The following is a 5,747-nucleotide window of genomic DNA, read 5'->3' as shown; positions in this document are numbered from 1 at the left end:
TCCTAGCACTTGGGATTAGGGAGGCTTAGTAAATTCAAGGCCAGCCTAGTCTACAGAGCTAGTTCCAGGACAGGCTCCAAAGCTACACAGAGAAATCCTATCTCAAAACAAACAAACAAAAACAAAACAAAACTATTGGGCCAGGCACAGCAGTACACTCCTTTAGTTTCAGCACTCCAGAGGCAGAGGCAGGAGGATCTCTGAGTCTGAGCCCAGCCTGGTCTACAGAGTGAGTTCCAGAACAGCCAGGGCTACACAGAGAAACCTTGTCTCAAAAGACAAACAAACAAATAAAGATGAAGGAAGGAAGGAAGGAAGGAAGGAAGGCTGAACAAGCCAGCAAGCAATGCTCCTCGGTCTCTTTGTTTCTGTGACCTGAGAGTTATCAGACGAAATAAACCCTTTCTCCCCACAGTGCTCGGGTCGTGGAGCTGGTTTGTTTTTGTTTTGTTGTTGTTATTTGTTTGTTATTGAGACAGGGTTTTTCAAACAAACAAACAAAAAAAAAAGAATGTAAAATGCCAGGCGGTGGTGGCGCATACCTTTAATCCTAGCACTCGGGAGGCAGAGGCAGGCGTATCTCTGTGAGTTCGAGACCAGCCTGGTCTAGAAGAGCTAGTTCCAGGACAGGAACCAAAAAAGCTTCAGAGAAACCCTGTCTCGAAAATCAAAAAAAAAAAGAGACAGGGTTTCTCTGTGTAGCCCTGGCTGTCCTGGAACTCACTCTGTAGACCAGGCTGGCCTCGAACTCAGAGAGCTGCCTACCTCTGTACTGGGAGTACTGGGAGTGTGCCACCACACTTGGCTGGGTAAAGAAACTGTTGAGGGATATCCTGAGGTCACACAATAAAATGATGACGATGATGATGATGGCAGCTAGAAGATGCAGCAGGTAAAAACTTGCGGCCAAGCCTGAGAGCCTGAGTGGACCCCTGGCTCCCACATGGTGAAGAAACATTCATTCCTCCCCCAGGAAATTAATAAAGAATATGTAAGTTTACTACTTACCAGTTAATTACCAGCCAGAAGAGGAATTATTTCTACATTTTAGTAATCTGTACATTCAGATCAGACCAATTAAATGTTAGCCTTCCTTGCAGGCAGAAATACTGTTGACCTAAGCTCCACATGAAGTCACCATTGTAAATACAAGGCCTCTGTGAGGCTCTAACTACCTCTGGATATTCCAGGAAATACAACACCCATGTAAAACGAGGGAAGTAGCTTTCATTAGACACTTGGCCAAGGCCTGCCAGAACATTTTTCAACACATCTGGATCTACTAATTTAGTGGGTACCAGTATCAACCTCCTGGGGTATCAAGAACGGGTGGGGCAGGGTGTGGGGAGCACACATTTTACACATTAAAAATGACTAGCCTTTGCTGGGACTATAGTCAGCAGTAGAGCGGCAGTGGGTTTGCTTAGCATGCAAAAGGCCTTAGGTTCAACCCCCAGCACTAAGGAGGTAGAGGCAGAAGCAGCAGGAACTCAAGGGCAACCCCAGCTATATAGAAAATTGCAGGCCATCAGCTGGAGACTGGACCCTGGGTAGCAGGCAGAGTGGGCTACGCAGGATGATGGAGGGAGATTGGAGGAGGCACAGGTGATGACGGATGTGGTAGGATGATTATGTGCAGAGATGAGGACCTCAAAAGCCACAATGAAGAGTCTGCACTTTTTCCTGAAGAACAGAGAGGCCCTGAAGTCTTATGAGCAAGGCTACATTTTAAAAAGCAACACAGGCAATTGTTCAACTGTCAAGCTCTGTGGAAACTAAGCATCCCTGATAATGACCTCTCAAGTCTGCCGACCTCTACTGCTAGCCTAGTTAATCTGAAAGAATCATGAAGTCATGTAATATAAGCCCTCATTAACTTTCTTCTTTATCATAATCATACAAGTTAGCAGATGCCTTTTACTTTTCTATATAAATTTCACAATCAGCGTCCCAGTTTCTTCAAAGATATATCTGACGGGATTTTGACAGGGATTGCATTGAATCAGTTGGCCAATTTGGCTAGAACTAATATCTCAGAAATATTGAGAAACTGAAATTTGAAAATGTTTCCAAGCCTTTTTCATATCTTTTAAATTTTCTTTATCCATTTTGTAGATTTTCCACATGCAAATAATACATATTTATTTGTATGAGTTTGCATTTTATGCTATTGTGGATTATTTTTATTGGTCCATGTGTTTTTGCCATGTATATTAATGAAATGGATTTTTGTATATTTGTGTTATAGCTTGTGGAACTGCCTGGGCTTTGTTTCTTGATTCTACTGGATTGTTTCTGAACATTTGGAGAGAGGTTCTGTGTGGGCAGCCGTGTTGTCTGTGAGTCTGTCGTGTTTCATTGTTTTTATCTACTTGCTGAATATTGACTTTTCTTGCCTTATTTGTCTCGTGGGAAAAAAATTAAAAAAAAAAATCCAGGCCAGCCTGGACTATATGTTGAGTTCTCAGCTATGTGACAAAGCAAGACCCTGTCTCAAAAGCCAAACCAAAACAGGACCTGAAGGAGAGAAATTGGATTTGTCCTTTGACCTCTGCATGCATGCCACATGCGCAGATATCAATAATTAAGTATAAAAATTAAAACAAAAACTAAGTAACTAGAGAAGGTGATGGGTGGGTAAGTGATGCACAGAACTGGGGTGGGGACTGGATTAAATTTCCTGAGAGAAGACCTTGCTGAGGTGACATTTGAGAAAAGATTCAAAAGAGCTGAAGAAAGATCCAAGTAGGGATTTGGGTCAAAGGTGTCTAGGGGAAGGAACAGCCAGAGAAAGGGCTCTGGAGCAAGAGGCAGCCTGGTATGAGCAAGAAATAACTAGTTTAGGCAAGACTGGGTCAGAGTGCTTGCCACGAAGCCTGAGTTCGACCCCCAGACCACACATAGTGGGGGATAAAATTGACATACTCACACATACATTACACACGTATCTGCATGCACATGCCCACATATACATACACATCATATATATATATACATATATATATATAGTTGTTTTGTTTTGTTTTTTGTTTTTCGAGACAGAGTTTCTCTGTGTAGCCTTAGCTGTTCCTGCAACTCACTTTGTAGCCCAGGCTGGCCTCAAACTCACAGAGATCTTACTGCTTCCCTGCCTCTGTCTCCTGAGTGCTGGCATTAAAGGCTTGCATCACCACCGACTGGCTTCTGAAAAAAAAAATTAAAGAAAGCCGGGCGGTAGTGATGTGCACTCCCAGCACTTGGGAGGCAGAGGCAGGCGGATCTCTGTGAGTTTGAGGCCAGCCTGGTCTAGAAGAGCTAGTTCCAGGACAGGGTCCAAAGCTACAGAGAAACCCTGTCTCAGAAGAAAAAAAAAAATTAAGAACTAACAAAAGCTGGAGGAAGGCTAGGACCTGGAGTTCCAGGCTAGCCAGGACTATGGAGTGAGACCTTGTCTCCAAAACCAAACGGAACAAAGAGAGAGACCGACCGGTGTGACTGGAGTGAGTGTGGTGGATGGGTGGACTAGATAGGCTACAGAAGTTACTGAAGGGGGATGCTGTAAGGTCTCCTGGACTATGAGGAGCACCTGTCTGTAGAACACCTCTGAGCTGGGAATGGGAGCTCCCAGAAGTGGGAACTGATGCCCTCTTGTGGACATATGGGGAACAGTTCAACCGGGAGAGCCCTGAGGTTGGGAGTCTCAAAAGCCACCTGTCTTATTTCAGATAGGTGAGGGGTCGGTGGACCAGGGAAGCTGCCAGTGTGGGAGGTGACAGGAATCGGGTGTGGAGTTCTTTTGAGAGCAGGAGAATGTGGTGTGTGGTAGCCTGAGTATGAGATATGAAGGCCCGAGGCTGCAGCTCAGTTGGAGGAAGGTTGCCTAGAATACGCACTGCCCTGGGTTTGGTCCCCAGTGCTGCATCAAACTGGGTACAGTGGTCACATGACTGTAACACTAGCACTCAGAAGGTAGAGACAGGAGGATCAGAAATTCAAGGTCAGTCTCAGCTACAAGCTTGGGTTAAATGGGACGTTGTCCAGGGGGTAAATAAAAGGAAGAAGGAAGGAAACTCATGAGCCAAGCATGGTAGTGGATATCTGTAATCCTAGCACTTAGGAGGCTGAGGCAAGAGGATGGGAAGCTCAAAACCAACCTGGGTTACATTGCCAGAACCTATCTCCCTTTCGCCCCTCCTGTGCTAGAACAGTTTGAAACCACTGATGTAAAGTTACTGTCCAACCGTATCACAGAACTGAGTCTTGGGAATGGACCCATGATCACATGCGTGCTAAGCAAGTGGTCTACCATCTGAGCTACCTCCCCCACCTATGTAGGTCTGCCCCTCTTCTGAGGCAAGGTCTGATGTAGCATAGGCTGGCCTAGAACTCACTATGTGAGGCCTAGCATTCCTCCCCCCTCCAGTAGGAATTATAGGCATGTACTGCCATGTGTGTATTCTCTCTCTCTCTCCTGAGTGAGCTGAGGGGTAGGTTGTGGTCAGAGGACAGTATGCAGGAGTTGGTTCTCTCCTTCATTCTGTGGATCCTGGGGACTGAACTCAGATTATCGGTCTTGGCAGTAAGTGCTGGAACCCACTCAGCCATTTCACTGGCCCTAGGTTATTTTGGCCTTATTAAGATTTTATGTGTGTGGGTGTTTTGCTTATGTGTATGTATGTGCACTGTATGTGAGTGTGGTGCCTATGGAGGCCAGAATAGAGGCAGCTCTCTTGGAACTGGATTCACTGGTGTCTGTGAGCTGCACTGTGGGTGCTGGGAACCAAACCCGAGTCCTATACAAGAGCAGCAGTGTTCTTAATCACTGAGCCATCTCTCCAGTCACACACCCCCTTTCCCATGGCTTTTGGTTTTTGTATTTTCATTTTGTTTTGAGACAGAGTCTAACTCTATAGCCAAGGCTGTCCTCAAACTCACAGCAATCCTCCTGGCTCAGTCTTCCAAGTGCTAGCATTTATTTCAGTAGCTCTCGCTTTGTAGCCCTGGGTACCCGTATACTGGGGATCCTTCTGCCTCCCACGTGCTGGGATTACAGGCGCATACACCCACCTCTGTTAAAATGCTCTTACGCTTTCATTACAACACAGTAAGGGGTAGGACATAACAGAGAGCATTTAAAAAGCCCAGGTTCATAAGGACCCAACATCAAACTCATTAGTAATGTTTGTGTATACCACAGGATGGGGCATGGAATCAGGTATGAACCATAATGAACCGTGGGGAGTAACAACCAAAATCATGCTGAAGAGACTCAAGACTCCTCCATCTTAGCTGGGCGGTGGTTGGGAGGCAGAGGCAGGCGGATCTCTGAGTTTGAGGCCAGCCTGGTCTACAAAGTGTGTTCCAGGATAGCCAGAGCTGTACCACAGAGAAACCCTGTCTTGAAAAAGCACACATATACACACACAAAGATTCCTCCATCCTAAGACCCAGGTTGGCAGAAGATCCAGGGAAATGGAATAAATCAACAGTGACCTACAACAGGAAGGACAGCAGCTGTGTCTAACACGCTAGACTCAAGATCAGGACCCCATTGAGACAGGTGCCAGACTGCAGCAGAGCTCACAGCCTGCACACACACAGCCTTAACAGCAGCACAGCTGGGCATATGGCACACACCTGTAATCCAGGCACTCAAGGCTGAGGCCATAGGATCCAGAGCTTCAGGCCAGCATGGGTTAAAAAGGTGAGTATCCCCGAAACACAGCAAGACTCTAAGTGACATAGCAGATTTGGGGTTTTCAAGAGAA

This window comes from Microtus oregoni, unplaced genomic scaffold (assembly GCF_018167655.1).
Source record: "Microtus oregoni isolate MIOR12 unplaced genomic scaffold, Mior012 000006F_ref0000085, whole genome shotgun sequence".
NCBI lineage: Eukaryota > Metazoa > Chordata > Mammalia > Rodentia > Cricetidae > Microtus > Microtus oregoni.
The sequence above is the reverse complement of the archived record's forward strand: the minus strand, read 5'-3'. Positions refer to the sequence as shown.